The sequence below is a fragment of the Choloepus didactylus genome, chromosome 4, assembly GCF_015220235.1.
Source record: "Choloepus didactylus isolate mChoDid1 chromosome 4, mChoDid1.pri, whole genome shotgun sequence".
NCBI lineage: Eukaryota > Metazoa > Chordata > Mammalia > Pilosa > Megalonychidae > Choloepus > Choloepus didactylus.
Genome location: NC_051310.1, coordinates 156,344,644 through 156,371,482, shown reverse-complemented (window position 1 = coordinate 156,371,482; position 26,839 = coordinate 156,344,644). Strand labels below are relative to the sequence as shown.

General features: G+C 41.6%; 1 protein-coding gene and 1 gene segment (V, D, J or C); both read right to left on the bottom strand.

Annotated features, from left to right (window-relative positions):
• LOC119532285 (immunoglobulin lambda-1 light chain-like) overlaps positions 1 to 1,429 on the bottom strand; it is a 62,188-nt gene extending 60,759 nt beyond the window's left edge. The window contains exon 1 of the mRNA XM_037834516.1: positions 1,399 to 1,429. The gene's annotated coding sequence lies outside the window, so the exon portion shown is untranslated. The remainder of the gene's footprint in view (positions 1 to 1,398) is intronic.
• Positions 1 to 26,839, bottom strand: part of LOC119532271 — a 456,157-nt gene that overhangs the window by 323,414 nt on the left and 105,904 nt on the right.

Below are 26,839 nucleotides of genomic sequence, written 5' to 3'. Positions count from 1 at the left end.
AGATTGCATATACTTGGGAAGGCAAACAGAGCTGGCTACTATAGTTAACAGGATAAAAATACTCCCTCGATAAGTAGTAAATGTTTATATCTTTAAGCCCTCTTGCTCACTAGTCTGCTTAGTGGATTTCCCTAGGCCTTGATTCCCCATTCCATATTCTTGGCTCTCTGCTATCCTAGAAACTCTTGGTTCACTCGTTTCAACTCGGGTCTTGAGAACCTACTTTTTTATTCAGTTGATTTATGATCAACTCAGAAATCCCACATTACCACAAGTATTGCCTCCAAGATCTCTCTTGGAGAAGGAGGCCTGTGCATTACTTCTCCCTGCCCACCCCTATGGGACCCCAGGACTCCTCTGTAGCCAGGGAAGGATACAAGGTATTCAATACCTGACATAGCAATGGAAGCATTTCAGAAAATGACTCTATCCATCCTTCTTCATAGAAAGGAAGAGTTAAAACTATCTCTAACAGCTTTGGAAGTTTGATTTTGGTGGTAATGGAAAACCGTCCTTGCTTTACCTAGCTTGTGCTTTCACAATAAAAACTTCGGAATGAGCTACAGCACTCATAGCAGAAACTCTGCTCATCTCAGCCTGCCTCCACAACGACAGGGACTTTTCAGTACTGAAGATTATTTTTTTTCCAAACTTTCCTCAGAGGTTTTGTGAGAGACAGGTGCAGGCCCCCTTGGTCTCCGTGCCCAGACCCTAACAGCCTCTTCTGCCCTCCTCAACTGATGAAATCCCTCTAAACCAGCTGCAAAGATAAGGCCCTTTTCCCTCCTCAGCTCCTGGACTCTCTTATCAGTTGTTACTGTTGAGGTTATTGGGTGGTCTCATCTCAAGTGTGGTGCACGTTTTAGCCAAAGATGGTCTCTAGCTGGATCTGCCACCTTAGTTTTGACCCTTGGGTTTCTGAGATGATCAGAGACAGAACCGCAGCACTGTGGGTATCGGACCCACAGTAGTAAGTCCCTACATCTTTTGTTGTTGCTTTTGGAATTTCAAGTGTGAATTGACTTTTTAAAACATCAACTTCCCCTTTGAAATTATTCCTTATATCATTATAATTGTTGCTTGGTGTGTATATTAAAATTAGGGAGTTATCTTCATTCTTCTTATACCAGCTCATTCGACAGTTCTTCAAGTCCCCTCCTGTTATGCTGCAACGAAAGGCAGCAGGCTCCCCAGCTAGTACTGTCAGAGTTTTGACTTCTAGTTCCAAAATTATATCCAGTGAGATTCCTGAAAGGAAAATCTCAAGGTCAGAGAGGCTGTGAAGGACTCCTTCCTTCCAAGGGAGGAGTCCTGGAGCCAGTGCCACAGCAATGGTTTCCCTTTAGACACTAGGCATGTTTCCCCAAGAGAAAAAGGCCCAGAGAGACCTGTCCTTACCTGAATGGAACACGGTGAGGTAAAGGAGGGGACAGATCCACAGCCTGGCTTCCCTGGGGGGGCGACTGCAGCATGCTGGTGCTCTTCTGGCTGTCCCTGCTGTCTGCCCATGAGAGAAGTCTTGTCTGTTACAAAGGTGGTTTGGTGTTAGTCACTTCCTCTAAGATAGGACGTGACAGGTCACAGGGTTGGCTGTTTATTCAATAAACATGCTAACTATCTATTGCAGACCAGATACTATTTGGGAGACATAAAAGTGGACAAGACATGGTTCCTTTCTTTAAAAAACTCAGCTTTTTGGGGAGATAGACACACAACAATTAGAAAGGACAAAGTGCTATAAAAGAGGTGCATACAAAGAGCCCCTAGAGCATCAAGGAAAGAACTGCATTTTCTTGGTATATTCAGAAGAGGTAACCCTGGACTGAGAGTCCCCCAAGTTGAGGACTTTGGCAAAGCATGCTTCATAAGGGCATTCCCAGGAGAGAAAACTCCGAGTAAAGGCACAGAGGCACAAAAGAGCAAACCAGTCTGCAAGTAATGGTCATGCTGCCTCCAGCTACCATCCATGTGCATCCCCTCCTCTGTGCTCTCCCTGCCCTGGTCTCAATATCCTCCACCTGTGGCCTGGACTATTGCTATACTATTCCAAGAGGCCTTCCTGCTCCCACACTTGCCCCTTTCTCATCCATTCTCCAAGCAGCCATCAAATGGCTTCAGATTGAACGGGGTCAGGTCACACCTCTGCTGAAACTCCTTCAGTGGCTCCCGTTGGCCTTGAGAGAGCGTGCACACTCTGCCGTGGCTATATGACCTCCTGCTTTGCTTCCTTCTCCCATCTCACTTTTGGACATTTCCCTGCTTGCACTGACTACTTTAGCCACTCAAAAATACTTCCAGTTTTGAAGCTGTGCTATACAGTCTCATATGCCAGTTTTTGTACTGGCTGTTTCTACTTCTTGGAGAAACCATACCTACCTTCTCCCCACCTCCCCATCCCTACCTGGACTTCCTGAACTTGTTGGGTCTTGGCACTTACACCTCTATTTTAATTGACTGATAATTTGTTTGTTTCTTGCATTGGATTTGAAGATTCTTTAGGACAGAGACCGTATCTTACTTATATTTGCATTCCTGGTTCCCAGCACAGAGTCTGCTGATATTAGGAGCGGAGCAGACATTTGCCAGTCCCAGCAGAATTTCTATCTAGAATCATCTGACTCTCAAGGAGCCTTGAGGAAAGCTCATCTAGTGAAGACCGGGATTAGGAAGGAATGTTCCAGCAACCCAGGCCAAAACCTGGAGAAGTCAGGACTTTTACACATTGTTTTGGGTGTAGAGAGAGGCGGGGCACCCTACAGCAGCTCTGTAGCTCCAACCTGGGTAGAACCTGCTTGCAATAGCTTGTGGCTAAAATTCTGATATCACCCATTGGTATCACTGCTCATACTATCCATATGCAGAAGGAGCACTGGTTTTGCAGATCTACTAGCCCTGGGTTTGAATCTTACTTTGTACCTTACCAGTCCCTAGTCAAGATGGATCTTCAAGTCTTGGTTTCCTCATCCATCTGAAAATTGTAGTTACCTTGCAGAGATGTTGTGAAGTTGGAATGAGAAACTACATGTGAAACATTTATTCTTGTGCCTGACACACGTTTGTAGATCCATCACAGATGTTTAATTTTTCTCCTCATCTCATCTGCTTTTCCATTGAGAGGTTAACTCCCTGTCTGAGCCGTATTCAGCAGGGGAGATGCAATGCTGGTAATTTCAAGCCTGGCACAGAACATTCCTCTGAGGGAAGGATGTGTCAGCTGAGCAATTTTAGGCTGTCTACAGGACTTTGAGCAGGAAAATGGATGAGCTGAACGGAGCCATGGTCAGAGATGAATGGGCTGTGTCAATAACTTCTATGCCCTCAGGAAAAAGACTGTCTTTGGCAGCTAAGGTTGGATGCCAGAAACAAGCTAGAACCTAGTCTTCTTTATCCATATGGAATGAAGAAAGAATTTGAGGACTTTAAAAAGTCTTTAAAAAGACTCCAAGGTCAAATCAAACCAAGCCATACTAGCTACTTTGTGCCCAGCTTAGTGTCTTCTCTATGATGTCCTCTGCCACCCTGGGGTCTTTTGTATCAAACATTTATCCATCGGATCACTTGAATATCAGTGGGACCAAGTGCCAGAACTTCTCATTTTCTTTCTTACTGGAAGCTTCAGGGCCTATTTTACCTTTGATTTGAGAAAACAATCCACTCTCTCCCCACGCACTTTGAGTTTTTGAGTGAAAAAAAAATTCAGTGAAGAAAAGCCCTTTCCTTGCTTTATCCCTTAGTCATTGAACTTCTCACGTAAAGTGTTAGTAACAGCAAAGTCAGACTCTGATGTGAGCCCACAGTTTATCTCTGTTTAGTCACGACAGTTATCAGCTGTTTGCCCTGATTCTAATTTCTGTCTTTTCATCACCTTTGCTCTCTTGTTTTCCTGCACTGGCACAGGCTGGTTGGACAAGCAATGGAGAAACAGGGATGGAAGCAAGTGAAAGAAGGAGAAACCGCATCTGTGTTTGCCCTTGGGCAGGACACTGTTACTCAGGACCTTGTTGCTGGGTGTCCTCAGACTGCCTTCAGTGAGGGAGCAAGTGATTCTTCTCCTTAGGCTGACTGATTTGGGCTCTGAATGCTCAGACTATGGAGATTACTTGATTTCTCTGATTTGTTTTACTGAAATGCCTGGGCCCCACTGGCTGTTTTAAAGCAAATGCGAGATATTTTTGGAAATTAATGAGGAATTTCAATGCGTGTCAAGGAAAATCACAGTGTCATTTGTCTCTAAAAAGATTTTGGCTGCCAATATTCCATCTGCAACTCACTTACCCAGCTGTGTGGCACCGAATGGAGCAGCTGCTGAGCAAAACAGCATAGAGGCAAGTTGGGATTTTTTTGAATTGTCATTCTGCTTCTGTTACTGACTTGGGGCCATGGGGTGTAAATAAATTAACTTTTCCATATTTAATCTCAGATTAGGGTTTAATTCCTTTAGGATGTTTTCCTGGCTCCCTTCATCCAACTCATCCTGAAATGGAAAGATACTAATTCCACTCTATCCTATCCTCCTGAAACATGCCTGTGTTTATTATAATCAAGGATTTCTCTTGCTCCCACATGTGCCTGGCTTGGCTAGTCTATTAGGCTGCGAGCCCCATTACAATAGGAGCCCCAGAATGGCAGAGATACGTGGTGAACACTTGTTAACTAGTTTAACCTTCCTGCTCTCCTTTGCTTCTATGACTGTTCTTCAAGGATCTTATGAGGAGACTGGAGGGATCCCAGGTTGATGATGAGGTGGTTGGGACAGATACTAGCAGATATTCCATCAGCTCCATGGCAATTTTCCTTTCAGTGCTTATGAATCACCGTGAGGAAACTGACTGTTGGGCACTGCTAGCCAGTCAACCCATAGCTCTCTAATGGGTTTGTTCTTCTTACCCCAAGCTTTCCTTTACCTTTTACGGTAGGGGATTTTGAAAAGGAAGAAAGATTTTTGCCTTCCTAAATCTCTTAGCATGGAGTAATAAATGGCAGAATTAGACTCTTGGGAGACAGAGTCACATGGAAGCCCCTATTTCCCTTATTGCATGTGACATGGAATTGGTCTTTGAACTTTGGCTTTGGGGAGGAATTACTGAATAGTTTCTTAATGGCACAGAGCACAGTGGGGTTACCAGAGTTATAGATATCCTTAAGGAAACCTGAGTCCCCCACATTAACAGTCAGCTTTTCAGGAGATGTGTCACCAATACCCTGAGGTGCCCTGGGGAAGACCAAGCCCAGTAGGAAGAGGCACACACTAAAAGGTCTTTTGGTCTATGCCTGTGCCATCAGGGTGCAGATTTTGAAATCTGGCTCCAAAGCCAGGTTTTGCAAAGGATCCATCTGCAGTTCTTTATCCCAAGAAAACCCTCCTGTTTTGTGTTATCCTCTGCTCTAGAAGGGCTGCTCTTTGGACAGGCAAAGGGGACATCGGTACAGATGTTGGCTGCAAATGAGAAAGCAGAGGATTAGCATTTCCACTGATGAATAAACCCAGGATCCCTAGCGGCAGGAGACCTTGTATATTCAGATGAAGAAACCAGGGAGAGCCCACACTCATGCTTAGCAGTTCACACCAAAGGGTTTCTATGGGTGGTTCCTTGAATAAGCAAAGACTGATGTAGATGTGGCTTTGTAGAGTCTGTTCACTTCCAGAATTTTGGACTGATCCTCATTTGACAGTTTCTTAGAATGCCATAAGGTGAGGTGGTATGGTGTACTTTGACCTGATTTGTAATCTCCTTGGAGGTGAGAGCTTCATGTCACAGAGTGTGCCTGATATGTTGATAGAACTAATTCCTTATTTATAATTATGTTCATAAACAACTTTAATTGTATTTCTGGCTCTACATTTATAAATTATTCCACCACTTTATCCAGTATTTTAATATCTCATAAAGTCTATACTTGCTTGTTTTATGAGGGTCAAACAGAAATTACTTTCCTCTTTTTTTTAAATGTAGGAAGCTCTTTATAATTTATCATCCTCCAATGAAAAAGGTCCTGAAGGCTTCTTGTGTTGTATTTCTCTGAATTTCTATTGTTATTTAGTTCCTACTAGATGGAATATTACTGTAGAAAGGAATATTTAATTGTCCAACAGACTGACTTATTTCTTACCGACTTCTTTAAAGGCTCAAATCAGACCAGTATTAGAGATATGAAAATGTAGTAATCATCATTGGCATCATATCGTTATCATCATCAGCAATAAGATACTGATACTTACTGGATGCTTCCTCTGTGCCAGGCATTGCTCTAAGTGTGTTATGTATAATAGTCCATTTAATTCTTGCAACAATCCTATGAGTAAATATTATTATGGTAAGTGTGGTACAAGGTAACTTGCCCAAGAACATATAGCTAATGAGTCAATAAGAGTTAATCTGGCTTCAGAGTCTGTACTTGAGTTCTCTCACTGTATTATTCTACACCTATCAATTGCTTGATCAATTGATCTATTGATCTAATCATCCATCATCTCTCTATCCCTCATCTATCATCATTTATCATCTATCTATATCACCGTCTCTCTATCTACAGCATCATCTATCATTCTATCTATTCTATCAATATAATTTACTAGGTTTTAATATATGTACACACACACATGCATATATAAATATATATACATACATGCATTCACATATTCATGTATATATAAATATGTATATATACACACACGTATATAAATTATAAGGTTTTTATTAGGCTTTTAGAAATGTTGGTAGATTTTCAAGGGTCTGTAATTAAAATGTTAATTGCTGGCCTTGATTTTGTAGGTGCGTCAAATTCATTTGTAACTCTGGTTATCAGGGACTGCTCTTTTATTTGTCAGATGGAAGATTCAAGTGATTGAACAGAATTTAAAATTTTCACTTCTCATGGTTTAGCAAGATAAAAGTGACAAGGTGCTACCTATTGCATGCATCTTATCTTGAGAATTGCTCGTTTCTTGTCTTTGTACCCCCCACAGCACTTAGTATATCAATTTGCAAACAATAAGGACCCCTTAGTTTTGAATGAATGAATTGATGAATGAATGGAGGAAGTTCAAGATGATCCTGAATGCCCTGTGTCTGTCTTATGCCTGCTTGAGGCTTACAGTTTTTGTTCAGTGTGATATCCGGCATGCATCATGGTGCCTGCAGTGCACAGTAGTAAATTGCTTTGTGTCTTGGCTGCACTTGCTTAATGGTTAGTTTACTGGAGGATGAATTTCTGTCCACAGACAACTGGTAACGCCCCGATTCTGTGGTGCCTTTAATGGCATGGTAGATATAGGTAAGCCTTTGGTTAAGTTTCTGCAGATACCAGTACACAGAGTCATAGTTACCATCAGGAATGTTATATTGGCACAGGAACTTCACATCTGTCCCAATTACGGTGGTCATGCTGGATGGCTGTGTGATTTCAGCCCTGCAGGAGCCACCTGGGGAAGAAAAATGAATAGGAAATGAGGAATGAAAATGGTGGGGCATCTCACCCATTTCCCTCGGGGCCACTTACAGAGCATGGGCAGCACAATGCAGAGAAGACGGTGCATGGCGCACCTCTGGTTCTTCTCAGTGCCTTTCAACTCGCAGCCTACTTTGCATGCACAATGCACTCAGACCACCTTATCTGCACCGGCCATGTGGCTGCTTCGTTGCTGCAGCAATAAAGGAAAGAGGTCCTTGGGGGTGGTTTGTGCTTGCGCTATCGAAAGATGCATTCTGATTTGTTCAAAGGCCAATAAGCCCCTTAGAGAAGTCTCCAGGCCCCCTCCGCCACTTGGGGCCTGTGTTTTTACCAAATGCTGCCATTCCCTTATCAGCCCCAGAAGGCTTATTCTCTGAAAGGAAACAACCAGGGAGTTAGTCTTTTGTTGAGAGGCATTTGGTGGGTCATGATCTCTTGGGTCCTTGTTCCTGAATTTCAGGAATCTCAGGTGCACAGAAGGCTGAGGAAAGGTAGGAACAGTCATTTTTTCTGAACACACTGTGGCTACCATTGCTCACCTGGCAGCTTCTGGTACTGGAACTTATTCTTTGGAAGATAGGCAGGAGGAAGTAATTTGTTCATTTTAAACTGATTACTCTATCAATCACCCATTCAGCAAATTTTATCGAGTGCCAACTATATACAATTTTTTTTTGCTGAGAGTTGAGGATACAGTGGAAGCAAAAAATGGTTGAGATTTTTGCCATCATGGAGTTTAAGTCTGTTGATGATGTTTAACTTCAGGCAAAAGGGAAAGAGGTACAGCCCATCAAATAATAGATATGAAACTGGGCAGGGGCAGAGTGAAGAGGCTTCTGGAGTCTGCACAGATACAGACAGGGCTCTCTCTTAGCTGGTTCTGAGTGCCCCTTTTACCGGAGCCTCTGCTGGAATTTTCTCTGGCAAGCCTGTCTCATCCAAGAGTCCAAGGGTCCCTTTTCTGCTTACCGTTCCTTTAGCCCTTCTCCCATCAAGAAATCATTCAGTTTGTTGACCCTCCAAAGTTTTGGAGTTCCTGACTTAGCACTGATGTTCTATTTTTGGAACAGAATCTGCTTGACTATTGTTCCCACTGTGAGGATAACTGCATCGTTTGTTTGATGGTTTTCTTTCATTTTGTACACAAGGACTGCAGAGCAAGGAAATTTTAATTGAGGATAAATAATAGCTATCTTTAGGGCCAATCTTATTTTGGGAGTTGGGGCTGATGGAGGTTAAGAATTCTTTCTCTTTTATTGCCTTTTGTAAAGGCTTTAGTTTCCCTTCCACCTCTGCTTCTAAGTTTCCTCATTTCTTTCCTTCTCACTCTTTCAAGACAACTCATCCTTCTGCAAGATACACTCAGCAACAACTTTAAAAGGGATAAAGGGACAATGAACAAAGAAATCAAGAGATACTCACCCCAAGACACCTCGACTTAGGGTTACACAGAAGAGAACTGGGGACAGCAGTGGCCATACAGACATACACACAGACATGGGGAGTTCCTCCAGAGGCTTGGCTCTGCATCATGGATGATGTTTGGGGCAGTGCTGCATGGTGGCCCTGTGACCCACCAAAGATTCCTAGGGAAGGCTGTCCCTGGTTGTGTGGGGAATGTCATATCCAAAGGGATTTTACTGGGAAGGGGCTCTGACTGGATGGGGAGATCAATGACTTATGACAGACTTTCCCTAGATCCGAGTCTCCTTGATCCAACATGAAGAGAGGAGAAAAGAGAATTCAGAGTAGAAAAAGAATATTGAAGATGTTCAGCTCAGATTTCATATGCAAGCAGTAATCAAATGCTTACAGGCATAGTAGTGGGTACTTAATCATGCAATGGACTTCATAAATAATGGGAGTGGGCAATCAACTATGCAATGAGTCCATCATGGTGCCTGAAATTCTGCCACTGGAGATTAATGCTTTGGGTCATAGAAACATAAAAATATCTTGGGAAGATTGGCACCCTAAGCCATGCACCAAGAAATGAGTAGGGATTAATTTCTGAGGGCAAGGCCCTGGGGCATGGACAGACCCAGAATGATAGTAGAGCATTTCTCCCTTTTCTTTCCCCTCCACTTATCATTGTCTACCTGTGAGGTGTCTCTTGAATCTGTTCCTCTATTTCAGGATTTCAGGGCCTTACTTTTGATTCTTCTCAATTGTCCACCTCAGTTTTTACATTAACTTTATATCCGATCTCACTGCTTTCAGTCTCAGAATCCATCTTCCCATCCAGAGTGATCCTTCTAAAACGTTTTCCAAGCACATTTCCTTTTCTGTACCTCTGATTTCTACCCATTTCTCACAGGACAGAATCCATGTCCCTCAGCCTGGAACACAAGCCCTTTCTCAGTCAGGCCAAAATCCACCACTCCAGCCACTCTTCTGCCCCTGCTCATGCAGAGTGGACACGTTCCCCAGACATAGTCTTGCACACGTCCTCAACTTTGTTCAAGCTGTGTTCCCTCTGCCTGCCGTGTCCTTCCCCGATCCCTCCATTGATTGAGATCATAGTTTGAACTATCAGGGAGCCTTTCCTAATCCCGCTGAACCAAATGAATCTCTCCCTCCTTCAGGCGACTCTGCATTGTACTCAAACCAACATGTATCATGGCCTAACTTTAGAAATTAGTGATATGTGAGTCTGTATATATTTCCCTCTGGAAAATACATACCCCTCTCATCCTCTCACTGTCTCTTGAAGGCCCATATGCCCAAGGAAAAGGTAAGTTTCCTAGGGAATTGATTTTCAAGATGCTGCCAACATGCTCTGCCTAAAGTATAGTATTTATGCAGCAGCTTTACCCGAATCCCGAGAGGTAAACTTTTGGACTCTGAACAGAACTTGAGAGAAAACTCTCCTGGTTTGATCATTTCTGGTGAATGTGATAAATGACCTAAAAATACTGAGAAATATTTAGGGTCCACAGGCCTTATTGGAGCCCTTGGTGTCCAACAAAGTAGCCTAGTATCATCATCTCTCCCGGGACTAAGCCAATGTATGTTGGAGGAACTAACCAAGATTTCTTACACTGCCACAGCAGCAGGAAAATCAAATCCACCAGTTAATGACCAGGGCTGCTGGGCTTTGGAGTTGTAAGAATGGACTATGGTGGCAAGGGGACTAATCTCAGACATGTCTTACCTGAGCCAAGGTGAATGCTCGTGGGTTGAAAACTTGGAAAATGTTCTGGCTTCACAAAATCACAAGGCAGGAGGATGTGTAAATTTCCAAGGCAGGAGGATGTGTAACTTGCCATCAATGTCAAACTTGGACATCAGACCTGATATTAAGGCCCCAGGTCTTGTTCACACACAAGAGATCTGGACTTGGAAATCAGAGCCCCGAGGCGGTCTGTATTTGAATGCAGTGAGCGAACCCTGGAGACTCCTTGCCTCTCAAGTCTTATGTATTGGCTATCAATCTCTGCTATCGAAATTTCTGTACATTACTTTTCCCAGTATAGAACAAAGACACTCCCCTAGAGGACTGTCCTGTAATCACACTGAAGGCATCTTGAGAAAGAACATAGTATAGGATATGCTTAACAGATGATCAACTCATCTCCCATGGACAGTGATAGAAAAATGTTATCTTAGAATAAGTTGTTATTTCAATTTTTGTTTGCTCCCAGGAAAAGTATCTTTTAATTTTTTTATGAGAAGGATGAGGACAATGTATTTTGAGGACCTAGGCTTGAACTGGAGGGAGATATTTAAGTTAGAAATAATAATATAGGGGTATCTTATAAAAGAGACCTACCTACCTTCCTTGTTTCCTTCCTTCCTTCCTTGTTTCCTTCCTTCCTTCCTTCCTTCCTTCCTTCCTTCCTTCCTTCCTTCCTTCATATCTCTCCTTCTCTCTCTCTCTCTCTCTCTCTCTCTCTCTCTCTCTCTCTCTCTCTTTCTCTCTCTCTCTCTTGCTTTAGCAGGATAACTGCTCCTTGGAGATTGCCCACAGTGTTTGGGTTCTGTAGACAGAATATAGGCTCTAGATTAACTTTAGAGCATTGTTTCTTTGTTGAGAAAACTAGAGTCAGGTTGAGAATGACTTTATTCACATCTAAAACAAATATTCACCCATTCTTTCGGAGATTATGAAATCACCATAAAACTGAACACAGATGTTGAACACTGACATGGTAAGTGTTCTGTTAAGGAAAATAAATTGGTGTCTTTTTAGTTAGAATTAGAGGCATATGTTTACCAAAATATGAATTTAGTCAGGGCTATTATATCTCACACATGGTATTTTAAGATCTAATGACACAGCTGAAGACAATGTTTGCCTTGCTGGGGCTAAGAAGGTTAGAATCCACCTGAGAGAGTGGAGGGGTGGGTGGAGAGCTTCCCAGGAGGAAATGATTTTTCCCACTGTCAATCATCCCAGGGCAGGAAAAAGCTAGCTTTGTATGAGAAAAGAAGATCTCTACTCTCTGTACTTGGAGTTGTGGTGATACCTGCAGATTTTAACTGAGTTGATTCTTGCTATGTGGAAGGCTCCTTGGAGACAGGGAGAGTCTCCATGGGTTTTGGGTCTCAAAACATGTCCTTCTTCCTCTCCTCAAGCATTTATCTGCACTTTGAGTAATGAAGGGAGCAGGCTGTTTCCACACCCCATGCTGACATGGAACCTCTTGGGTGAGGTTGGAGGTAGAGCAGCTGGAGAAGAGTCTCATGAGATGACATGAGGTGGCCTGAAGAAGTGCTCTGGTACAGCTCTGGTTCAGTGAAGCTGTCAAGCCCCACCAGGACCCATCATGGGACATGAAATTCCCACAAATCACCTGGGGGACATAATAGCTGCTCCATATTCCACATGATATGGGCTGCAGGTTATAAGTTGATAGTGTCTGTATTTTGTAATCCACAGGCTGATGAAGTCTGAGAACATATGGGTGACATAATGAAGAACTTTCTGAAAGGAAGACACCTGAAACTCTTGAAGTCTTGTATAAATGTGCTTGTAATAACATTTATACAACAACAACCACTGGTTTAATTAACCATCTAACCATGGTTATCTGTCTTCAAGACTAAGAATACTCAGCATCTGATGGATGGCTTAAACATTAGGTGTTATAAAAGCTGGAAAACATCAATAAATGTGAGAATAGCTGATTCCAATTTATGAATATGTATGTATGTATCGTGTGTGTATGCATGTATTCATTCATATTCAGCATACATTTATTGCCAAGCACTGTACTTACTGCCAGAAATAGATAAGTCATTACCCTCAAAGAGCTTACATTTGGGTGGGAGAAGACAGGTAGAACTTTGCATCCCCTTGTCAGAGAGACAAGATTGTTCATAGTTAAAGACAGTCTCTCCCAGGGGATTGTGTCACCCATGGAGCCAAATCCACTTTCCAGTAAACTGCCTTTTATTCCTATGATCACAGGTGCATCAAGAGCCATTGTCATAGACCTGGCTGTGCTGCTGGCCTAGGGATGCTCTAATGGTCCCTGGGTCCTTGGTTTTGGCTTCCAATCAGAGGATGCATTCTGAAATGATAGGGCAAGGTAGGAATGAGGATGGAGCAGAGCAGAAATATTTGGCTGGTCCAGCATTGCCCTCCAGTGGTCAAATGCATGAATGTGGGGAACATCAAATTCCTAGAGTGAGGTTCCAAGGCAGGGATTAATGGATTAATGAGGGGACTCAGGGATGGCTCCCCCAGATGGAAGCTGGGAAAACAAGAGTTGGGAGCCATAGGTGAGACATTAAAGTGAGGATTGAGATTCATCAGTGACTGGGGACTTTGGGTGGTCTGTGTAGAGAGAACCAGAACCAAAGACCATGTTGGTTTACCAATTTGGATTTTGTCTGGAGAAATAACTGGTTGACAAGATGACCACACTGCCTTGAGTATGTGGGAAGATTTGAAAGTATGGTAGGCAGGATGGTTACCTAGAGCTGTACACCCAGTCCTCGTTGTGACCCCTTTCAAGGTTCTTGGAAGACTTTGATCTAAAATTATTACCCTAGGATTCATAGGCAATCCAGAGACCAGCCTCAATCTCCTTAAACTGGATGCAAACTTTTGTGTGTATATGGACTTTTTTTTGCCATTAGATTTGCCTGTACGAAAGGGTTCCAGCCTGTAAGAAAGTGACTGCTCCTGGTGTTCCTCCTGGGACTTTTGTATTCTCAGTTTCCCATGCCTTACATGTAGTTGGTCCATTGATCAGGCTTTGGACAGAAGTTTCTCTTAACATCAAGGAGACTTCCCCTGTTTCCTCCTTCCTGATTGGGTCAGAGTCCCTGAAAGATGTCTAGCACAGCAGGACACTGTCCTGTCTCCCAGATCTTGCATTGATGCCTGGAGGCTGAAGAAGCCTGGGTGGACAGTCTATTCATGGTACAATCTGCACCTAGTCCAGCATTTGTTTTCTACCTTGTGTTTCATCTTAGCATAGAGTGTACAGCAGATATATCATCATTGACCTTCAGAAATCACCCTGAATTTTCCCTTACTTTATTTCTTCTAATTGAACTATGGCATGGCTTCCTGAACCTTCAACAAGCTTGAATTCTTCCCTGTTCCTGCCCCTGTTGCTCTCTTGCCCTGCTCCCCTGAAAAGATACAGAACCTTCCTGTCCAAGTTTAAAAAAAAAAAAAAAGGCAAAGCAAAGCAAACAGTGACCGTTTCAGGCACCAGGTAACTAGAATGTAAGTCATCAATGATTGACCTGCTCACATAGTTGACTATAAAATTCAAGCAGCTGAAGCCCTACTGTAGAAGACCCTGGGCACCACTGTCGGAACAGTGTTCAAACTGTGACTCAAAGGCAGGAGGTCCAAGTGTGGGATGATGAGGAAGGATGGAGCCCAAATACCTTGGTTGTGAAAGTCTTGAGAATACCGTTAAGTCATATCATCTCTGCATGTGTGTGTGTGTGTGTGTGTGTGTGTGTGTGTAGCTCTGTGTGCACTGTTGTGTGTATAAGCTCAAGCTTTATGAGGTCAAGGACTGCGTCTTTCCTACTCTCCCTTATTACCCTAGGGCCTTGCATTTACTAATGAGCATATTGACCCACATGGGTTAAAAGATGATGCTTTGAAATCCAACAATCCAGAAGCCCAAACATTTTACTTTAATCATTCAATCTTAGGAAGATTTCTTAGCCTTTCTGAGTCTTAAGTTCCTCATATGTGAAATAGGAATAATAATACTTACCCTGCTCCTCCAGGCCCAGGACATTTGTGAGAATTAGAAGAGGAGGTGGTGCATGGGAAGCACTGGGCATGGTGCCTGGGATGTAGGCAGTGCTCAGTAAATAACAGCTGTTTATTTTATTTCCATGTGCATGCATAGGGAGATCTGTGGGTGAGTGAGAGTTTTTCAAACCCCAATTTAACTGCAAAATAAAATCAGCTTTCATTTCAGAAAACAAAAATACACAGACATGGGGTCAAACAGATTCTCTCCCTCTATGCCCTGCCCCACTACCTTCTATAGCTACACAGAGTTTGTCCAAGTTTCCAGAGACCAACATGCACTTGAAGCCAGTCTAGAATGGAAGGACACCCCCCACCCCCCACGGATATAAAGAAGCTTTCAGATGAGGACAAGCAGGAGGTAGCCAGGGCTGACCCTTCTCCTTCTGCTGAGAGCTAGATGCTCACTGTACCATCCCACAGCTCTGCGTTCTGCTCCGGCCGATCTTGATTGATCCTGTCTTGGAAGCTGCAAACACAAGAGGGACTTGGAGGCTTTGTATTCAATCATCATTGAGAGCCTATTAGGAGGACAAGGTATCACACCGCCACTCAAAAGACTGAGAGCCTACAAATGGCCATTACAGAGGAAAATCCTTCCACTTGGCTGACTGGTGCCAGGTCTATGGCTTTAAAGCAATTGGCACAGATGCCAGAGTCAGGGGAGGGTGCATTCATTTTGTGCTCAATAAAACCATTTTTATTCAGGGACATGAATTGTTATCCCCCCAGGAAAGGTGAAGGTATAAAAACAGGTTGTAATTTCTTGGAGAATCTAATTCCTCTGTAGCTAGAGACAGAAGGAGAGAGGGAGATGGGGGGAGAGAGAGGGAAGAGAGAGGGAGATGGATGAAAGGGAGCTCCATTATCCTAAGAAGTCCTAAGGTAATTGCCTGGTCTGAATTTCTCCTGGAGCTTTGGGCCGGTGCCAGATGTGTCCAAGCCCTCCGTGCTGCACCCCACAGAGCTAGCATCCAGACTCCATCTCCTCCCCCCGCCCCCTGCCCCGGCGGCTCTTCCTTGTGTTTAGGAATACATCAAAGGAGGTTTGATTTTTGTAACTGCTGTGAGTCATTTTCACATGGAGCTGCAGAGAGCTGCGGGTACCACTGCCTGCTGCATTCAGCCCTTTGTATGAGCAGCTGAGCTGAACCAATCCCCCATTATGGGCAAGAGTAGATTCCTCCTGGGAGACCTGAATTTGTCCCCAGTTGCCTGTGCAGAATAAAATGGGTCGTTTTATTGAGAAATAGTTATTAAAACATCCTCCAGTCTTGACTATGCATCGCCACCGCCCACAGGGACCGTGCTGCATGGCCGTTCCACGAAGAGTGTGACTACCTCCAGGCCCTGCTGTTAGTGTCAATAACATCTGAAGCCTCACTGTGTCCCTTGCTCTGAGGACAAAGGATGCCAACACGACTCCAACCATGACCACATTCCTTCTCAACTGGAGAGGGAAATTCTGCTCACTCCTGTTGAGTTTGGCTATTGTTGGAAAGCTCACTGTGTTTGACTCTCTTCAAGGACTGGCAAAGGCTTGTGAAATTAAAGCCACAGGGTCGAAGAGCTGGATGGGGCCTTAGTCACCATCCAATTCTAGCCCCTCAAATTATAGATGAGAAAATGAGGCACAGAGAGGTTAAGTGACTTGACTAATGTCACACAGGTAAGTGAGGATTTCAGGCATGGGACTCAGTTTCTAAAAGGGGAAGGGATGAATTTTGCTATTACTTTTGCATTGAAGGATGCTTCTGAGGCTCAAACTTATAAGAAAGGGATAGGGACCGAAAGAGCTGACACTGTCTTGGTTTCACAACTCAGTCTTTCATATGAAAATTGGCTGTATTATTCACCTTCATTCCAGGATTGTTGGGGGTTTCCTGAGTGACTCTGAGAGGTCCTGGGAGCTTTGGGCTTTGGGGTTGACAGGAGGATGGTCTCTTACCGGGCTGGAGAAGGTGCTGGTTGCATGGACAGGAGTAATGTAGTCTCAGTTTTTCAGCTAACATGAGGTCCTAAGAAGACCCTGAATTTGGAAGAGTGGAAGAATTAAATAAGGAATGGCCAGACTAGGTGGCTGGGGTTGGGTAAACTGTGGGGAGCAGAAATGTGGGTGGAAGCCAGTAATTAAACATAGCAATACCTGCTGGCTCCCAGTGCTGGTAACAGTCTCAGAGGAAAAACTGTGCCTTCCCAGTGGAAGTATTTCCCACAGTCAGCAAGACTGGACCCCTGCCATTGTTTGGGGCAGCATGGAGATGGTGTCCCCCCATCTATGTTTACTTGAATGCATTTTAATTGCTACACTCTACCCTTCAATTCTTCCAGCAAAATAAGCATGAGTTGCTCTTTAAAATGTCCCAAGTTCCCTTTCCCATTTGGGGTCTGTGGTGAAAAGTCAGATCACAGAGTTGCCCAGTGGTAATCTGGGTTCTGAATAAATGACCTCCCCACCCCCACCCCAGGACTTCCAGGGAGACTGGAGAGCAGTGGATGCTGTACCTGGGCTGAGCCTGACCGCAGAAGCCCACAGGGTCCCTTGGCAAGGTGGTCCCTGCTGGGCTGCTCCTTTTACTGGCAATTCTCCCAGCACCCCAGCATCATGATACTGCCTGAGCCCAGAGGCCCACAGACTTACATCAGTCTTTTCAACTGGTTTCTTCTGTTACTACTTTGTCAAAAGCAGTTTCTGGAGACTCAAAGGACAACTGCGTGATGATGCAGTGGACGACTGGTTAGGTTCCTCCTGTTTAATAAACCAGAGAAATATTGCTGTGCGGCATCTCTCCATATGCTATGGCATCTGGGTCTGGTATGTAAGGGACTCATTTTCTTCACATATCTGATTAAAGATGGAAAGCAAAATGGAAGGGTTTCAAGCTACACTCTCGGAGCCGGCCTGCAATTCACTTTTCTTACCATCTGCTGCCATCTAGTGGCCACTTGCCTCTTTTCTGCATTGTCATTTTCATAACGGGTCTGAAGCCTCAACCCCTGGGAAACAGGAATAAGACAGCTACATAAACAACGAAATCATAATGTTCTTAGATTCCTGGTTTCAAACGAGAGTCTATACCATCTTTTGATCGTCCATATGAACAACCCTGGGACTGCCTCAGAGCTTGAAAGGGTCCTTGCCCCTCTGGAAAGGCATCCTCCATTGACTTTCTCACAAAGCTTCCACTTTCCAGATGATAATTGTAAATCATAAAAACCTGACACCCTGGGCCGGCAGACCCAGAGTCCCATACCCCATGCTGAAATTGCCCCTAAAATCTTGAGGAATCCCCAAAGGTTGGGGTGGACGAAGGCCCAGAAGAGAAGGGAATCCCATGGGTGTGTTCCGCTGCCCACCACCTATTTCCCTACAAAGCACTTGTTAAGCGGAAGCTTGTACTGGGTCCCACTGCTTCAACTTAAGAGCCTCTTTCCCAAGGCTGATCTTGTTTGACATTGACTCCATTGCATGCAATGGCATCCTATTGTGTTTATTCATCAGGTTGGAGCTTGGGGCCATGTGCCTGGGTGTGTGTGTGTCTGAAACACTCCTTGGGAAGGAAGACACAATGCAATATGAAGGGCTGAACTTGTCATTGCAACTCACAAGCATGCTGAATGAGAAGCAGATGGAACCCACCCCAGCTGTGGGGTTTAGGCATGGGCTGCAGGTGCCTGAAGATCACTGTGGGCTCCTGACACAAGAGGTAGGAGACTTATCGTTGGTCTGGGGCTGAACAAGGAGTGATGTTGCTTTTGCCATCAAACCAAGCAGTGAACATCCTTCTCTGTAAGTCTTGGCATGTGCTCATTATTTCATTAATTGAGTCACTCTTTCACATGTACTCAACCCTAGGATATGCAGTGAGGAAGACACACAGAGCAGTGTACCACACAGTCTCAACCCTTAAGAGCCTTACTATCTAGAGAAGGAGGTAAGGAAGAAACATAACAGTCAAGGCAGTGGTGATTAATCCTTCCAATGATTAAAATGTCTAAAATATGAAGTAGGGATACACTGAAGGGTGGATCACTAGTGATTACAATGGCTGGAGAGTGTCATGGAAGTAAATGATTCAAATTTCCCAAGTAATTGCAGCTTATGGTGAAGTCCTCTCTGGGATGTGCAGCTGCATGGGTGCTTATTCCCTAAAGACTTATTTTGGCTGTTGTTTGCTCTTCCTGGCTCAAAAGACAAAGGGAGACAGCCCCATCCATGGAACAGTATTAGATTTCTTCCCCTCCACAATATTACTGCTCATTCATATATTCATTCAACAAATGCAGAGTGGCATAGGCTTGGATCAAGATGGTGACCTAAGACATTCCAGGGTACTCTTCTCCCACAGAATCTTTGAACAACTTGTAAAAACTGGAAGAGCCACCTTCCTCAAAGATGTTCCAGGAAACAGTTAAAGGGTCGCAGTAACTAGGTAAGTGCTGAGTCAAGAAAACCCAGCTTTAAAAATGGTAGAAGCTCAGGCCACCCTTGCTGGCCCCACTTCCATTGCCTCCCTGATGTGGTGTGCAGCCAGCCTGACCTCCCACTGAGACTCTCTGGCTCTGTTCCAGAAGGAGCAGAGTAACTCATATGTGCACACTGGAGGGCCTGTATGTTGGTGCCAATCTAATCAGGCCTGAAAGTCTGAACCAGGGAACTTATCTTGGGCTTGCTCTCCCAGAACTTGCCCTGCAGGCAGAAGCAGCTTGCAGACAACTAAAGCAGAGAAAGAAACAGACAAAGCAACCTGGGGCAAAGGATTTCCTGCCTTAAGTAATATAATAGAGACCTGGGAAATGGAGAAAATCTATTTCATAATGAGTTGAGAGGGCATTCCAGTTCCTGTAACTGGAGAAATTCCTGAGGCCACAAGCAGGTACAAGTTCAGGACAAGACATAGGCTCAGAAAAGATGAAGACGAGCCTGCACTTCACATACACCTCAGGCTGATCTTCTTGATAGAGGGTAAGCTCTGAAAGAGAATACTAGCCAATGCAGAGGCAATGTGCAAAGACTGTGAAAAGGTGTTTTTTTTTTGTTTTTTGTTTTTTGTTTTTGTTTTTTCACACTGGTTTGTTTATTTTTCTTATCTCCTGACATTCAAGGAAATCTCTGCCACATCACTAGCTGGATACAAACTTAAGAAACAGACAACCCCAGGAACTAAATCCCAGAATTAACACTCTAAAATATTAAACATACAATGTGAAGCAAATGAGTATAAGACCAACAAAGAAATAGGAAATCATGGCCCATTCAAGGGAAAAAATGATAAAAATCCAGAAACCATTTATGAAGAAGACCAGACTTTGGATATATCAAAGACATTTAAAAAATGATCCTCAATATGCTCAAGAAGATAAAGGAAAACACAGAGAAAGATCTAAAGTGTGTCAGGAAATAATGAATGAACAAGATGAAAATCTCAATAAAGAAATAGAAATTATAAAAAGGAATCAAACAGAAATGCTGGAGTTGGAGACCACAGTAACTGAAATGAAAAATTCCCTAGAGGGAACAGAAGATTGGAGCTGGCAAAAGAAAGAATCAGTGATTTCAAAGACAAGACAAATTAAACCATTCAGGCTGAGGAGCAGTAAGAAAAAAGATCAACAGAAGTGAACAGACCCTAAGTAAACTATGAGACACCACTTAGTGTACCACATTATGCATTATGGAAGTCCCCAAAGGAGAAGAGAGAAAGGGGCAGAAGGAATATTCAAAAAAATAATGGCAAAATATTTCCAAATTCAGTGAAAGACATGAATATGCACATTCAAGAATCCCGATGAACCCCAAACAGAATAAACTCAAAGACAACCATTCCCAGACACATAGTAGTCAAACTGATGAAGGCCAAGAAGTTCTGAAAGTGGTAAGAGGAAAGCATGTTAGGCATGAGGGAGTCACAATAAAATTAAGTGTTATTTTCTCATCAGAAACCATGGAGCAAGAAGGCAATGGAATGAAATACTTAATGTGCTGAAAGAAAACAACTGCCAACTAATAATTTTATATCCAGTGAGACTGTCTTTCAAAAATGAGGGAGAGATTAAGGGGTTCCAAGACAAACAAGAGTTGAGGGGGGTTCATCACCACTAGACCTGCCCTACAAACAATGCTGAAGGGAGTCCTTCAGACTGAAGGTAAAGGCTATTGGACAGTGGATTGAAGCAGCATGAAGAAATAAGAACCTATGGTAAAGGAAATATGGGTAATTATAAATGCTAGTACTAGTGTATTTTATATTTTGGTGTGTAATGCCACTTTTTACTTTTTATAGGTTCTAAAATGCAAATGCATAAAAACTAATGGTAAATCTATAGTTTCAGACATGCAATGTATAAAAATATAATTTGTAACAACTTGGTGAGAGGATGGAGTTGTATAAGAACATTGTGTGTGCTATTGAAGTTATGTTGGTATTAAATCAAATGTGATTGTTTTACATTTAGGATGTTAAATTGAAGCCCCATAAAGAAAGTAAATGAAAAATATATACAGAAAGAAACAAGAAGGTACTCAAAATAGTATAATACAAAAAATCAAATAAATATGAATTAGGCATTAATGGAAGGATTGAGGGGCAAAAAGATATAAGACTCACAAAAATCAAATAGCAAAATGGCAGTAGAAAGTGCTGCACTATCAGTGGTTACTTTAAATGTAAATGAATTAAACTCTCCAGTCAAAAGATAAAGAATTGATAAAAAGCATGACCAATTAAATGCTGTTTATAAGAGATTCACCTTAAATTCAAAGACATAAGTAGGTTGAAAGTGAAAGGATAGAAAAGATATATACCATACAAATAATAACCAAAAGAGAGCTGAGGTAGCCATACTAATATCAGATAAAACAGACATTAAGTAAAAAACTGTTATGAGGGTCAAAGAATGTCACAGACAAATGGATCAATTCTACAAGAAGACATAATAATTATATATTTATATGTACCTAATGGCAGAGCCTCAAAATTCATGAAGCAAATATTGACAGATTTAAGGAAGAAATAGGTGGCTTTACATTAATAGTAGGAGACTTCAATACAGCATTTTCAATAATAGCTGGAATATTTAGACAGACAATCAATAAGTAAATCAAACACTTGCATGATACTGTAAACCAACTAGACCTAACAGACATAGATAAAACACTTCACCCAACAGCAGCAGAACACACATTCTTCTGTAGTACATATGGATCATTCTCCAGGATAAATCATATGATGGGTCACAAAACAAGTCTCAATAAATTAAAAAATACTGATATAATACAATGTATCTTCTTCAACAACATTGGAATGAAGCTAGAAATCAGTAACAGAGGGAGAACTGGAAAGTTCACAAATATGTGGAAATCAAGCAATATAGTTTTATGCAACCAGGGGGTCAAAGAAGAAATCACAAGGGAAATTAGGAAATATTTTGGGGCTAATGATAATGAAAACACCACATACAAAAACTTATGAGATGCAGCAAAGGCAGTGCTGAAAGGGTAGTTTATAGTTCTAAATGCTTAGATTAAAAAAGAAGAAAAATGTCAAGTCAGAGACCTAACCTCACAGCTATAGGATCAAGAAAAAGAAGAAGAAACTAAACTTAATGTGAGCAGAAGGCAGGTAACAAAGATGAGAGTGGAGAGAAATGAAATAGAGAATGAAAGAAAATAGAGAGGATTAATGAAATCAAGAGCTGGTTCCTTAAAAAGAGCAATAAAATTAACAAACTTAGCTAGACTGACAGAAAAAAAGAGAGAGGATGTAAATAACTAAAATCAGAAATGGAAGGGGGATCATTACTACTGATGCCACAGAAATATAAAGGATTATAAGACAATCCTATGAGCAACTATACACCAACATATTAGATAACCTCGATGAAATAGACAAATCCTAGAATCACACAAACTTTGCTGACTCAGGAAGATATAGAAGATCTCAACAGACAATAACAAATGAAGAGATCAAATCAGTATTCAAAAACCTCCCAAAAAAGAACAGCCCAGGACCAGATGGCTTCACTGGAGAATTTTATCAAACATCCCAAGAAGAATAAACATGAATCTTGCTTAAATTCTTCAAAAAAATTGAAGAGAAGGGAATAATCCTTATCTCATTTTGAGGCCAATATCACTCTAATACCAAAGACAGATAAATACACTGCAAGAAAGGAAAATTATAGACCAATATGCCCTATGAATATAGAATATGCAAAAAATCCTAACAAAAATACTATAAAACCAGCTCCAACAGCACATTAATTATTATTATACACCATGATCAAGTGGGATTTATCCCAGGTATGCAAAGGTGGATTGACATAAGAAAATCAATTAATTAATACACCACCTTAATAGAATGAAGGAAAAAACCCACATGATTATCTCAATTGGTGCAGAAAAGGAATTTTCAAAATCTAGTATCTCTTCTTGACAGAAACACATAGAAAATTAGGACTAGAAGGAAGCTTCCTCAACATGATAAAAGGCATGTATGAAAAACCCATTGCTAACATCATACTCAATGGTGAAAGACTGATGGCTTTCTCTCCAAGATCAGGAACATGACAAGGATGCCCACTGTCACCATTGTTATTTAATATTGTACTGGAAGTTCTAGCCAGAGCAATTAGGCAAGAAAAACAAACAAAAAAAGGTGTCCAAATTGGAAAGAAAGAAGTAAAACTTTCCCTATTTGCTGATGACGTGATCTGTATATAGAAAATCCTGAAAAATCCAGAACAAAGCTACTAGAGTTAATAAATGAATTCAGCAAAGTAGCAGGGTACAAGATCAACACGCACAACTCATTAATGTTTCTATATACACTAGTATTGAACAACATGAAGAGGGAATTAAGAAAAAAATTCCGTTTGCAATAACAATAAAAAGAATCAAATATCTATGAATAAATTTAACCAAGGGTATAAAGGATTTATATATGAAGGCTATTAAACATTTTTAAAAGAAATCAAAGAAGACCTAAGTAAATGAAAGGACATTCTGTGTTCATGGATTGGAAGACTAAATATTGTTAAGATGTCAATTCTACACAAAGCAGTTTATGAACTCAACACAATCCCAGTCAAAATCTCAACAGCCTTCTTTGCAGAAATGGAAAAGTCAGCATCAAATTTATATGGAAGGGTAAGGGTCCCAAATAGCCAAAAGCATCTTGAAAACGAAGAACCAAATTAGAGGACTCACACTTCCCAATTTTAAAACTATTTACAAAGCTACAGTAATTTAAACAGCATGTTACTGACACAAGGACAGTCATATAGACCAATGAAATATAATTGAGATCTCAAAAATCAATGCTCACGTCTATGGCCAATAGAGTTTTGACAAAGGTGATAAGTCTACTTAACTGGCAAAGAATAGTTTCTTCAACAAATGCTTATGGGAATGAAGGTGGACCTCTACTTCACACCATATACAAAAATTAACTCAAAATGGACCAAAGGCCCAAATATAAGAACCAAAACTGTGAAAATCCTAGAAGGAAACATAGGGAAGCATATTCAGAGCTTTGTGTTAGGCAATAGTTTCTTAGGCTTTGTATCATGAGCAACAAAAGAAAAAAATAGATGAATGGGACCTCATTAAAATTAAAAACTTTTGTGTATCAAAGGATTTCATGATGACAGTAATAAAAAACTCCAGAATGGGAGAAAATATTTGTAAATATCATATCCATATGAGTTAACTATCCAGAATATATAAAGAAATCCTACAACTCATCAACAAAAAAGACAAACAACCCAATTAAAAAATGGGCAAAAGACTTGAATGGACACTTCTCCAAAGATATACAAATGGCCAAAAAGCACATGAAATGATGCTCAGCATCATTAGCTGCCAGGGAAGTACAAACCAAAACCACAATGAGATACCATTTCATACCCACTAGAATGACTACTATTAAATAAAGAAGAAAAAGAAAAGAATAAGTATTGGAGAGGGTATGGAGAAATAGGAACATTTGTTCATTTTTGGCAGGAATGTAAAATTTTCCACAATGCAGCTGTTGTGAAAAACAGTTTGGCAGCAACTCAGAAACTTAAGTGTAGAATTTGCATATAATCTGGCAATCCCACTTCAGGGTTATACCCCAAAGTATCGAAAGCAGGGACTCGAACAGATATTCGCACACCGATGTTCATAGTGACATTATTCACAATTGCTAAAATATGGAAGCAACCCAAGTGTCCATCAACAGATGAATGGATAAACAAAATGGGCTATATACATACAATGGAGTTTCAGCTGTAGAAAGGAATGAAGTTTTGGTACATACAACAATATGGATGAACCTTGAAATAAACCAGTCACAAAATGACAAATATTGTATGATCTCACTGATACGAAATAGTAAGAATAAGCAAATTCTTATAGAACAAGAAACTAGAATACAGGTTATCAGAGGTTGGGGTGGGGTAGGGCAATGGGGAATTAATGCTTAATTTGTACAGAATTTATGTTTTGGGTGATGGAAAAAGTTTTGATAACAGTTGGTGGTGATGGTAGAGTAACATTGTGAATGCGCTTAGTACCACTGAATTATATATTTGAATATGGTTAAAAGGGGAAGTTTTAGATTGTATATATGTAATTAGAATAAAACATTCTAGAAAATCTATAGGACCTACAGCACCAACAGTGAACTTATGTAAACTATGGCCTATAGTTAATAATGCGATTATAATAATATTCTTTCATCAGTCGTAACAAAGATACCACACCAATGCAAAGTGTTAATAATAGAGAAATGGTGTGGGTGTGGTGGTGTGTGGGGGGGTAGGTACACAGGAACTCTGTATTTTCTGCAGGATTTTTCTGTGAACCTACAACTTCTCTAATATTAAAAAAACAACAAAAACATAGTCTGACAGTAGCCTCAAAACAAAGTGGTTTCAAAGAGGGGGAAAGAAAGAAACATTCATGGTGCTAGCATTGGGGTTACAGAGACATACATCCAAGAATGTTCCTAAGTTTTCACACCAGCTAGACACAGAACTGGGGCTTCACAGAACAGAGACAAGTCAAAATCATTGTCGCTTTTTGTTCTCCATCTTCAGTTCCTTCATTTATAAATTATCTGTTGATTCTTTGTTGCTTCGGATGTCTGTTCCATGTCATCCTCTGTCTTCTCCCTGCTCCCCCAAGAACTCTTCAGACGGAGGTGCAGCCCCAAATGTCTGGCTGCCTGTTCTTACAACCTTTTCCCAACCTCTTCTTGGGTGACAGGGAGGCTCAGATGGCCGGGCTCCCAGAGGGCAGGGTTTGTCAGAGGACACTTTACTGGTCACGTGGAATCAGAAAGCCTAAAAATAAGCAAACAAGAAAAAAAAAAAAAAAAAAAAAAAAAAAAAAAACCCTTCGATTTTGTCTTGGTTAAGAGGAAAATAGACTTCAGGTCACAACAGTGTTTGATGTGCCTTGTGAGGATGAAATCCTATTATATCAATTTTTTAAAAGTCTGTGCTGCTAAGATAAAGCTATGTACATTTCACAACCAGGGAGCTCAGTGAAAAGAGGCTGTTAAGAGACCAAATAGTTGGTGGGAAGGTTTTTTGTAAATTAGATTTACATAGTTTTGGCCTCTTCTGATGTTTTCTGACAAGGAACAAGAAACTTGGATCTCAACTCCCCAGGAATATAATCTTTAACAGCAAAGCAGTTGAAAACGAAGAGCTCAAAATGTGTTGCAGTGTTCATTTAATCCTCAGAATGCTCATGTGAGAAATATAACATGTACTTGTGTTATAAACTCACAAACCTGTTATTACTTTAACTGATCCCTTTCTCTCTCTCTCATGCGGCTTTTTCTTTCAGTCAGAAAAACTTTGGACATTCTGTTCTTCCCCCTTGCACCCTTCCCCCTGAACCCTGAAATAAGGGGCTCTAGTAGACATACCCCGGAGCCTAGTTTCTTTGCCAGCCCTGTTGGTGGTTTATATTCTGGAGTCAGAGACTACTAGATACTAAATAATTGGGACCAGATAATTAATGCATTTCCATCAGTGCTGGGACACAGGGCACAGTCGGTTTGGCTTCAGCTGTGTCCTGGAGAAGGACTGGGTTACCTTGGTGTTTTTCACACCACCTGGATGGATAAACAAATCCTCCAAAACTCATTAGCTCCTGGT